The following is a 12,588-nucleotide window of genomic DNA, read 5'->3' on the forward strand; positions in this document are numbered from 1 at the left end:
GGGGGGGGGGAGAGTGGTGGTGACACCGGGGGGAGACAGTGGTGACCCTAGGGAGCTCCGGGACGTTAGGGTCGTACTGCGTAAGCCTCAAGCTCTAGCGCGTTTCAGAACCCCTGGCTCACACAGGGATGGGAATGGGGACCTTTGACAGGAAAACTCTTCAGGGAACAAGGGTATTACTTTAATCCCGGCATTGATCGCCTTTTCTTCGGTCCCTGTCATTTAATTTTTTCCTTTGGTGTAGATTTAGTGACTTTAGGCACATAGATATACGAAATGACCTTTGAGGTCCCTTCTGACTCTACATCCGTGACCTTGTATAACAGGCGCCTTCAGTTGGAAGAAGTCTTTCTAGTAAAACTTTATACTAAAGACCATTTTTCCATTCAGTCCTGTGAAAACGGGAAATAGATCTCTCAGGACGCGGGTCCTGGAGGGGAGGGAGCCCGCTCTTGAAGGAAGGTGGGGGATAAGTGAGGTTGATTAGAGCCTCCTGCCCCTACAGCCAGGTGGCAGAGCTGACGCAGAGAGAGCAGTACTTGAGTGTCATGTTGACTGAAGTGCAGTCCTTCAAGCATGAATGAAACCAGAGTTGAGTTTCACACGCGGTACTTCAAGGACAGTGACCACAACTGAGTTTTCCAGCAACATGCTTCATCAGGTTTCTTGCAGTAGCCCATAAAACTGAAATTCTAGGATGTAGCATATATAAAATTTTCATAGCCTTCAGCTAAAACAGAAGTGAGACTATGATTTTTTTGAAAGGAACTAATTTTTTTGTTTCATGGATACACTAAGTTCTTTTCCAGTTGCTGAGGAGAATACAGTGAAAAATATACTTACTCTGGAGGCAGATCCCATCTCTCTGTCAATGTAAGATCTTGGGGAAAGTCATTTAATCTCCTGGATGACCAGTTTCCTAATCTCTAAAATGGGAGAGTTGAGTCTGGTCTCCCAAACAGAGGCTCTTATCTTCTGATGTCTTTGGACTTGTTTTATAAAAAATATTTTGACAACTCTTTAAATATAATTGCCAAAAGGGGTCTATGGCACACCAAAAAAGTTAAAAATTCCTCCTGTAAATCTACGATTCTCCATTTTTTTTTTTTTTTTTGCACAGTAAGGGGAAAGGGAAATGGTAGAGGTCAGTAAATGCTTTTTGATTACAGAGAAAATTTTTCTACTTAGGGAATATTTCTTCAATAGAAATCTTGTGCCATAGGGTTTTGAAATGCATCCAGTAGAATATAAGCACTTTGAGGGAAGAAACTTTTTTAAAAAATATGTATCTGTAGCTTCAGCCTTGTACAGGCACTTAGATTGTTTAAACTGAATATTGGATATATTGATGAGTGAATTTAATAGCATTACATTTGTTCAGTGTCCTTTACTGTCTTGCTTACTTTGGTGCATGAAAATAATTTGGATCTTTACTGAAAACTCAGATTAAGGACAAATTTGATAAGTTAATTTAGAGATGTTTTTAGTTCAGAAATCTACTTAGTAGGAAATCCTTGATGATATTCATAAACATAAGAGATAATTGTTTGAATACTTTTAATGCAGAATCACAAAATCTCAAATTTGGAGGTTTTGTGATTCTGTGTTAAAAGCTTTCAAACTTCTAACAGCCATCTGGTTCAACCTATCACTTTGCAGCAGTAAAAATCCCTCTCCCACTTCTCTGACAGGTCCTTATTCATCCACATAAAATGAAGGGCAACTGATGTCCTCTTGCAACACTCACTTTACATTTCGATAGTACTAAATACTAGTTTTTCCTTATGTAGAAACCTGCCTCTGTAACTCTCACCAATCATTCCTCCTCCTGTCCTGTAGGGTCAAGCAGAAAAATTCACCTCATCAATTCAGTAATCTTTTATTAAGGTTTACTCTGAGGCTACAAAGGCAAAAAAGAAACAGCATCTGCCTTGAAGGATCTTACATTCCACAGGTACACAAATAAAATGTAGTATTTACAAAAATGTTTGGAGGTGGAATGAAGGGAGAGCACAGAATAATTCAGAAAATCGGGAAATCTGGAGATAGCTTTTAAATTGAATCTTGAAGGGATTCTAAAAGGTAAAGATGAGGGAGACCATTCCAGGTCAGAGTAACATCAGACAGGCTCAGAGGCAGCAGTAGAATGTTGTGTTTGAGGATGTCATGACTAGAGAAGTCAAACTCAGCTGCAAAACTCCCAAGTATAACCGTAACCTGATTCAACACAGGTAGTGTTAACTTATAGTTTTCTAAGTCTACATGTAGCCCCAGGTAATCCTTTTCTATTAGAGTTTGACACAGTACAGACAATTCCCTTATTGGTCCTTTCACTTTTTGCTTATCACTAAAGCAACCTGAGGAAATATTAGCTGTTCATCCTTTGGCTGAGGACTCACTAGTCTATATAATTGAAGTCCTTCATCACTATATTCAAATTAAAGAGCAATTATTAAGCACCAGACAGTGCTGAGGTTCTGGGGATTATAAATGCAAAGAATAAAACAATCTTTTGGAAAAAGCTTACATTCTGTCATAAACTCGAGGTCGTGAGTGATTTGAGGGCACTAGCGTTAGGGGGAATCAGGAAAGCCTTTATGTAAATGGTGATCTATGAGTTTCATTTAAGGAAGAGGGGGATTCCATGATGCATAGAAGGGGGGGGAGCGGCGGGCAGTGGGAGTGCAAGTCAGATATAAGAGGTAGCCAGTGCAGAGACATGGAAACAAAATGTAGCGTTGTATGTGATGAACAGAGAAAACCAGTTTGATCAGACTGCAAAGTGTGGTGAGAGGAGAATATAATGAGGCTGGAAGGATAGATTGGGACCAAATTGTTAAGTGCCTTAAAAGCCAAACAGGAGTTAAGATTTGATTCTAGAGGCAATAGGGAGCTACTAGGGCTTATTGAGTACAATAGTAACATGATCAGAGTTAAATTTAAGGAAAATCAGTTTGGCAGAGATCAGTTAGGCTATTGCAAAAACCTAGGTGGGAGGTCAAGAGAACCTGCACTAAGGTGCTAGCTCTGAGTAGAGAAGGGATCAGAATTGAGAGAGGAAGTAGATACAGTTTAAGCAAAGTTTGTTAACCGATTGTACTAAGTTTTTGAGTCATTTCAGTTGTGCCCAATTCTTTGTGACACCATTTGGGGTTTTCTTGGCAGAGATACTGGAGTGCTTTACCATTTCCTTCTCCAGCTTACTTTACAAAGCCTACTGTCTGAGGCCAGGTTTGAACTTGGGTCCTTCTGACCCCAGGCCTGGCACTCTACCCACTTTGCCACCTAGCTGCCCTGTTTGGATAAGAGGGTGAGGGATCAAGATAGCAGAGCTTGGAAGAATGATGATGCCCTCTGTAGAACTAGGGAAATGTAGAAGGGTGTGGGTTAGGGAGGACAGCGGTAATAAAATAACCACCCTTTTCTTCAGTCTTCACGTTGTTGCCTAAGGCTTCTGCATCTTTAATCATCTGGAGTCTTTCTGGTAGTGTTACTTGTGCCCATCCACGGTGTCCCAGAGACTCCAGAAGTAGGGAGTATGAGCAGGCCTCTATTTTCAGAATGACAAAAAAGCCTCCTTGGTAACCTGTGACCTTCAGCAGGGCCTTATCATCCGCCCTTTATCTTTCCTTCTGACTGGTAGACTCTTCACCTTGCAGTGCTTGTGCATCAGATGTCATCATTTCTGCGGAGACAAGCATCTGCTCCCTTATCTCTGTATAGAATCTCATCTGTTGGTTAGCTCTAACTGTTCACTGGTCTGTCCTTTTTTTGGGCTTAGTCACAGTCTTTAAATGTTCTGAAAGAGAATGATTTCCCTACTTAGTCTTTAGGTCCTTGTTTTTACATTGAAGGACTCCTGGCCTCCTCCCTTTCCTTTTCTAACACAAATGTTTGTGTGTTATTTTTGCTTCTTTGAAAAAAAAAATTAAAATTTCCTTTCCTTTGTAGTTCAGATTTGGGCTTTTAGTTTGGCAAAGGAAGATTAGAGAGATATTGTGGCCTCCTAGCCCTGCTCTTTACTCCTTTGCAATAAGGGGTACTTTGAATAGCTCTTGTTTCTACAGTCTAGGAAAGTTGAAAGGACAAAAAAAAAAGGCAGAAAAGACAGGGAACATATATTGACTTATCTTTTCCACTTACCCTTATTAGGATACTTCCTGTTCATCTTTTAATTTAACTCTCTTTTATTGGGCAAAAATAAAGCATGAGAGATTTTTTTTTTGCTTTTTTTGGAGGGGGTAAGGTAGGGCAATTGGGGTTAAATGATTTGCCCAAGGTTACATGGCTAGTTTTTTTTTGTGTGTGTGTTAAGTGTCTGAGGCTGGATTTGAACCCAGGTCCTCCTGACTCCAAGGTCAGTGCTCTATTCACTGTGCCACCTAGCTGCCCCTGCATGAGAGATTCTTGATTAGAGAAACTTCTAATGGTGATGATATTGCCAGTTGAAAGCATGAAAAAGTTGGTTTATATGTGAGAGTGCCTATATATGGAAAATAGCTCCAGTCCTTCCCTCCCTGCCACCGACATTTTGTTAGGAATGAGTGAAATTTAATTTCATTTCTGGAGTAGGGTGTTTTGTACAAGTGAAAATAAAGTTAAAATGTGAATCCTACTTGAATAGTAGTAGTAGAGCTTTCTAAAGTTACGATTTTTAACAGTTTTGAAGGAGCCTAGTTTAAGATGGTAGTTAATTCTACTAAAAGATATTTTATATTGTTTATATATATATATTTAAGTTTATTTTTTTAATCAGCAAAAATCTATTTTCTTTCCTTACTTCCATACTCTCTTACAAGAGGAAAAAGGAAACCCTTCTGACAAATATATATATATATATATATATACCACATTGTCCATGTCCAAAAAATTCCTCAGTCTGTACCCTGTGTCAGTTACCTTTGTGTTAGGAAGTGAGTATTATGCGTCATCATGGATCTTTTGGAATCATGGCTGGTCATTGGGTGATCAAAGTTCTTCAGTCTTTTTAAAAGTTGTTATTGTCTTAACTGTTCTTCTGGTTCTGCCTCTTGCTCTGCATCAATTTATATGGTTTCTCTGAAACCATCCTGTTCATCATCTTTTAGAGCACAGTGGTGTTCCTTTATATTCATATATTTAGGTTTAAAATTTTTTAAAAATTTAATCTGAATTAACTGAAAGCCTTTACTTTGAGGACTTTCAGTTAGGATAAGAATGCATTTTTCTTTTAAGTATTCTGATTTATAAAAATCCGTGTACTAGAAATTCACTAGGCATTGTACTGGCCCTGGGGATAAAAAGACAAAGGATGAGAGAGGCCTTGATCTTAAGGTCTTTGAGTTTCAGTTCTAGCTCTGAGCCAGTTTTCTGTGGAACGTTAGCAAATCACTTGACTTTAGTTTCCTGTTCTGTAAAATGTGAGTAATCCTTGTTTGGGGATCTGAGAGAATAAGATCAAGATTTAAAACTTAAAGTCTTTGTAAATGTAAGCTGTTGTTATTGTTCCTGCGGTTTTGGGATAATAAACTATTTCCTTCCTTTCTTTTTATTTTTGTACTGGATCTGTGATTGCATTGATACTGAAAATTCCTAATGAGGTATTGTCTTCTGCCCGGTTGTAGTCTTCCCTAGAGATTAGGGAGACTTGCACAGGATCAGAGGTGGCGCTTGAGTTCTGTTGCTGATTCTCTGTTATCCTGGGCAAAGCCACTGCCAGGGCCTTAGTTTCTTCAGCAGGTCTTTGTGATTCAGATTATCTCTATTTTTGTCTGCATTTCTGGCTCTATCTTTTAGTCTCTCTCCATTTCTCTTGTATATACAGCCATGCACAAGCACAAGGGCACACGCACACACTCGCGCACACCCACACCCGCCTCAGAGCAGGCTGGTTGTGGTGATAGACTTTTTTCTTATTCCTTTTCTCCGTATCTTTTTTTTTTTGCATTTGGTGCAGGGAGTAACCTAGTTCTCCTACTAATGTAGAATATTGGATAATCTGTTAAGTGATAGTGTTAAAGGGTTGTCTGGGATACGGAGAGGTTAAATGATTCACTTAGGCTTACAGAGCCATTCACTGTCTCTAAGACTATATAAGTTTTAGAGAAGGTGCTAACCTGTACTGGGGGCAGGAATTTTCTATACTCATAATCACAGCCCCAGACTTTATCCCTATTAAAATATACATTTTGGTTCTTCTCAGATTGTGATATTCCATTACTCCTCCTGGAGTAAATTAGTATAAAAAAGATGATCTTTAAAACAAAAATCAAATAATTTTTCACTTTTAATATTTGCTTTTATAAAATTTTGAGTTTTGAATTTTCTTCCTCTCCCCCCTTCCCTGACAGCATACAGTCTAATATAGGCAATCATATTACACATATTAGAACCAAAGGGAAAAACCATGAGAAAGAAAAAAAACATAAGACAAATATGAAAAATAGTATATTTCAGTCTTTATTCAGACTCCATAGTTCTTTCCCTGGCTGTGGATAGCATTTTCCATAATGAGTCTTTTGGAATTGTCTTAGATCATTGCATTACTGAGAAGAGCTAAGGCTATCAGAGTTGGTCATCACAAAATGTTGCTGTTACTGTGTACAAGGTTTTCCTGATTCTGCTCACTTCACATCACTTCTTGCAAGTCTTTCCAGGTTTTTCTGAAGTCCACCTGCTCCTCATTTCTTACAGCACAATGGTATTCCATTGCATTCATATACCACAACTTGTTCACCTGTTCCCCAATTGATGGGCATTCCCTCTACTTCCAATTCTTGACCACCACAAAAAGAGCTCCTATAAATATTTTTGTACATACATGTGTCCTTTTCCTATTTTAATGATTTCTTTGGGATACAGACCTAGTAGTGGTAGTGCTGGATCAAAGGATGTGCACAGTTTTATAGCCTTTTGGGCATAGTTCCAAATTGTTCTCCAGAATGGTTAGATCAGTTCACCACTCCACCAGCAATGCATTTGTGCTCCAATTTTCCCAAATCTCCAACATTTATCATTTTCCTGTTTTGTCATGTTAGCCAATCTGATTTTTGTCAGAGTTTTTTTAATTTGCATTTCTCTAATCAATAGTGATTTAGGACATTTTTTTCATAAGACTATAGATAGATTTAATTTCTTCATCTGAAAACTATTCATATCCTCTGACCATTTAAAAAATGGACTTTTTGAACAGAAAATATTTGTGCTGGGTAATTTCCACCTACACTTGACCAGTTGCTATTTATACAGTATGTCTCCTGATTCAGTAGATTTTCACTAATAGCCTCCTCACTTCTGCCTTTGGGTTTCCCTAACTTTTAAGACTTAGCTGAAACCCTGCTATATAAGGGAGACCTTTTCCTGTTCCCCTACGCCGGCATCTCCACTCTCTCCCCTGCTACTTTCCTTCTGAGATTTATCTTCCATTTACATTGTATTTATACCATGTATCTGCATAGTTATTTACATGTTGTCTGACCCGTTAGAGTGGGAACCTCTTAGGACCATGTTTTTTTCTATATTGGGGATCACTTGATAAATGGTCTTAAGGAAGTGAACATAGAATTCTCAAGGGAAGGTACTTATATGAAATATGCTCCAAATAACTATTAGTTAGAAAATTGTAAATTAAAGCAGTTCTTATGTTTTACCTCACACTCATTGGAGGGGCAAAGGTGACATTTATGGAAAATGGAAAATGTTGGAGCAACTGAGAAAACAGGCACACCAAGGCACTATTGCTAATCCTGTGTGGGTAAACCATTCTAAAAAACCAGTTGCAAAAGTAACAGAAGTTACTAAACAATGTATGCCTTTTGACCCAGCTGTATCACTGCTATCAAGGAGATCAAAGAAAGAAGAAAAGGATCTTTAAAACTGGGAGACTTACAGTCATGGAAGAAAGACTGATTGGTATGTGAATGTGATGTGGGTGCCATAACAAATGAGGAAAAAGATATGGGAAGATTTAAAGGAAATACAGAATGAAGTAAGCAGAACCAGAAGAACAATTTATACTCTAACATCATTTTATAAAATAAAAAATTTTGAGGACTTTGATTAACTGATGAATGAAATGAACAGAAGTAGGAGAATAGTTAATAAGAATAGTTAATAAGATAAGTTTCTGGGGTGGCTAGGTGGTGGAGTAAATAGAGCACTGGCCCTTGAGTCAGGAGGACCTGAGTTCATATCCGGTCTCAGACAGACACTCAGCACTTACTAGCCATGTGTCAAGTCACTTGACCTGAATTGCCCTGCCTCTCCCCTCGGAAAAAAAAGGGGGCAAAAAAAAAAATAAGTTTCTATAATAACGTAACAACGGTGAAGACCAAACTTTGAAAGCTGTAAGAATTATAATCAGAACAGTGACCATTTATGATTCCAGGGGACTGATGACAGCGTGCTTTCTATTCTAGAGACTTAAGTGATGGATTTAGGCTGCACAGTGAGATATTTTTGTATACAGACAATAAGGGAATTTGTTTTGCTTGACTATACATACTTGTTTACAAGAAATATATTTTTCTGTGTCTCCTCCCCCCTCCCCCCCCAAAAAACAGGATGAGAGATTGGAGAGAGATAAATAGATCCCTGTTAATTTTTTTTTAATAGAGTAGGGCAGAGAGGGTAGTGTGCTTTAGATGTGAAATGTATGCACTTTCAGATGAGGTCTCAATGTAATTAGTTGTACTTAACTGTTTCACTTGGTTCCAAGAGATCTCAGACAGTGGGAGTAATTTATAAATGTGTATAATATGAAAACATCAACAAAATAGTAAATAGATTAGAAGAATTTATGTAATTTGTCAAAATTTACATAGTAAGTTAAGGAGCTAAGATTTTGAACTTAGGTCTTCAGACTTTCCCAGGGCTCCTTTTGGTGTTTATAAAAGAAACCTTCTTGCTTTAGGACCAATAATTTAGTTTTACTGCAGTAAATATGCTACTTTTAATTCCTTTAAAAATTATTAAAATTCAATTTTCAGTCTCAAATTTTCTTTTCTTACCTCCCCAATTGAGAAAACAAGAAAAATAAAACTCATTACAAATATGTGTAGTCAAGCAGACATATTCACATATTAGCCATGTCCAAAAAAAAAATGCCTCTGTCTACACTGGATCCATCACCTCTCTGTGTGGAGGTAGGTAGCATGTTTCCTTATGAGTCCTCTGGAACTGGTTGGTTCCATTATATTGATCAGAATTCTTAAGTCTTTCAAAGTTTGTCCTTACTGTATTGTTACTGTATAATTTTTTCTTCTGGTTCATCTTTATTTTGTGTCAGTTCATATAAGTCTGTTAAAAATTTTTTTTTTCTTTTTGAAGGGCAATTGGGGTTAAGTGACTTGCCCAAAGTCACATGGCTAGTGTGTCAAGTATCTGAGGTCAGATTTGAATTCATCCTCCTGACTCCAGGGCCGGTGCTCTATTCACTGTGCCACCTAGCCTCCCCTCAAATTTTTCTAAACCATTGAGAGGAATGATTTATTGTACTTCTATTTTACCCCAGTCAGTATTAATTAGTTTTGTGTGCTACCATTAGGGATAGTGATTATAGTTGGTATGCTTATCTATTAATATACATTTAGTCTAGTCAACTAATATTAGTATAGGAATTATACAAATTAATACATATTTTACATATATTTAGAGGTAATTAGATAAGATAAATTCTTTCTTATAATAGGCCCCTAACTTTGAACTATACGCTCTAAGTTCAGTCTTCAACAATCTATTAAAAGTTCCAAGGTTCACTTGCCAAACCACAGGGATGCTGGTTAGGGGACCTCCACCCTCTTTTACTTAATCACCTTGACCATGCCCATTGTGGGTTGGGTGTCTTGAAGTAATAATGGAAAGTCCCCTAATGGTTTTTGTACCTCTCTTGCCCAACATGAAGAGGGGCCAATCTTAGGACCATTTAGTTGCCCATCCTGTGATTGCTCATACTGAGGTATCATTTCTGACTTTCCTGGTCCATCAAAATCAAGGTGTGTAAACCTCTAAGACTGTATTTTACTTTACCTCTTCCGTGTCTATGGGTATCAGGCACTATAAAACTATCATGAGGAAGAGGGGGCCTTGGATCCTTTAATATAGTACTATTGGCTCAGAGCTCTGCCTCAGTTTCTTTTTTGTAGATGGGACAATTTTGGACCCCCCCCCCCACTATCTTCTTATAATTTTTTATAGTATCATTATATATATGACTTTGATGGATCCATGATCTTGTTGATATTCCCTTTAATTAAACTGGTTGCAACTCATCCAGAAGTTTTGATCTGGACCTTCTTATTTATATCTCATATATTTGTTTTATGGAGGATGTGGCCTTCATTTAGGTGTTTTTAACACTTAATGGGTAATTTCTGAGTACAGCTCTCTGTACTGCTGTTACTCCTAGTTGAATATAACCAATTACTCTACCTTGTTGTCTAAGCACACATGTCCTTGTTACCTTTTACATTTTATCTTATTCAGAAGTCATTGTTGGCAGTATGTTGTGGCCTCCTTGCATCCAAGAATTATTTCTCCATTGCTCTCTTCAATTAACAGTACATACGTTACTGTCCAATATGGTTGTTTTTTTTTTTTTGGCTTTTTGGAGGGGGGAAGGTAGGGAAGTTGGGGTTAAATGACTTGCCCAAGGTCACATGGCTAGTTTTGTGTTGTGTCTAAGGCCAGATTTGAACTCAGGTATTCCTGACTCTAAGGCCAATGCTCTGTTAACTGCTCCACCTAGCCACCCCCTGTCCAATATGTTTTTATTACCAAATCACTATAGAAATGTGAACATGAGCTGTTAAATAAATTTTTCTTATTTGTACACAGAATTAAATATATATATATAAGAGCTAAAGATTAAATAAAAAAAACAATGAAAAACAATAAGCAAACATGAGAATTATTAACTTCATCCTACATTTGTGAGAGTCAATCATTTTCTTGGAAAAGAGCAAAATATGGTTTAGTTTAGTACAAAACTGTACTGTGGGAGAAAGGAGACAAAGGTTTCAGTCCTGACTGCTACTTTGTAATCATGGGCAAATCATTTTGTAAACTCTGTGGTCCTCATACTATCTTTATTTTAAAGTGAAGGACTTAGACTTGTTTATAACTAAGTTTCTTCCCATCTAAGGATTGATGAAAGCAGCTGGGGTTAGAAAATGCAATATTGAAGTTCAAACATCTGTAATCAGAATGTTTTAAATCCAGAAATGACTTTGATATTCACAATTCCCCATTCCCAAATCCCCTTCTCCCCCTTGTACTAGGGTAAGATAGATTTCTGTACTCAATTGAGTATATATTATTCCCTCTTTGAGCTAATTCTGATGACAGTAAGGTTCACCTACTCCCCTTACCTCCCCCTCTTCTTTTTCACTGTAAAAGCTTTTTCTTGCCTCTTTTATGTGAGTTAATTTACCCCATTCTACCCCTACCTTTCCTTTTCTCCCAGTGCATTCCTCTTTCTCACCCCTTAATTTTTTATTTAGAATATCATCCCTTCATATTCAACTCATATCAATGCCTTCTGTCTATATATACTTTACTAATTGCCCTAATAATAAGAAAGTTTATAAGTTACAGGTGTCTTCTTATATAGGAATGTAAAGAGTTTAACCTTATTAAGCCCCTTATGATTTCCTTTTTTTTAAAATGCTTTATTAACTTCTGATTTACATAATTCGTTTCCGCCAGATTTTGAGTTACAAATTTTCTCCCCGTTTTTCCCCCACCCATCCCCCCAAAACAGCAGTCCCACAGGACATCCCCACCTCCAATCTGCTCTCTCCCATATTTTCTCCCATACCCATTTTGACTTTTCCAGTGGATCTCTATGCCTCAGTGCCTGTATATCTTATTACTTAATTACATGTAAGATGGTATTAATAATAGTATATACACACACACACTCACACACATATATATTTGAATATTTGATTTTAAAACTTTAAATTCCAGATTCATTCCCTTCCCCCCCTGCCACCCACCCCCACTGGGGAGACAAGCAGTTCAGTATAGGATGTACATGTGTGGCTAATGCAAAACAGTAACATAATAGATATATTGTAAAAGACTGACTATATTTCCCCCCCTCCTATCCCACCTCCCACTTGTTCTATTCTCTACTTTGATCCTGTCCCTTTTCAAAAGTGGGTGCTTCCAACTTCCCTCCCCCCAAGCCTGCCCTCCCTTCCATCATCCCCCCTCTCATCCCCTTATTCTTATCTCTCATCCCCTTATCCCTCTATTTTCCTGGAGGGTGAGATCCCCTATTTAGTGTTTATTTCCCTCCCTCCTCAAGCCAGATTCAATAGGAATAAGGTTGACCCATTCCCTTTTGCCTTCCTATTCTTCCTCTCCATTGTAACCATTTTCCCTTGCCTCTTCTGCATGAAATAGTTTGCCCCAATCTGTCTCTCCCCATCTCCTCTCATTATATTCCTCTCACCTCTTAATTTCACCTTTTAAGTATCATCCCTTCCTGTTAAATTGGCCCCGTGCCCTCTATCTATGTATACCTGTAAATGTATATACACATTCACATATGTATTCATATGCCCATATACCCTCATATATATATATATATATATATATATATAT

The 12,588-nt window shown here is 37.8% G+C and overlaps 1 protein-coding gene across 2 annotated transcripts in view; it reads left to right on the plus strand.

Moving 5' to 3' along the window:
* Positions 1-12,588, plus strand: part of LOC138173266 (thioredoxin-like protein 1) — a 48,788-nt gene that overhangs the window by 1,214 nt on the left and 34,986 nt on the right. The window lies entirely within an intron of this gene.

This window comes from Petaurus breviceps, unplaced genomic scaffold (genome assembly GCF_028583685.1).
Source record: "Petaurus breviceps papuanus isolate PSGF00001 unplaced genomic scaffold, PetGlider_PUasm1.0 129, whole genome shotgun sequence".
Classification (NCBI taxonomy): Eukaryota; Metazoa; Chordata; class Mammalia; order Diprotodontia; family Petauridae; genus Petaurus; species Petaurus breviceps.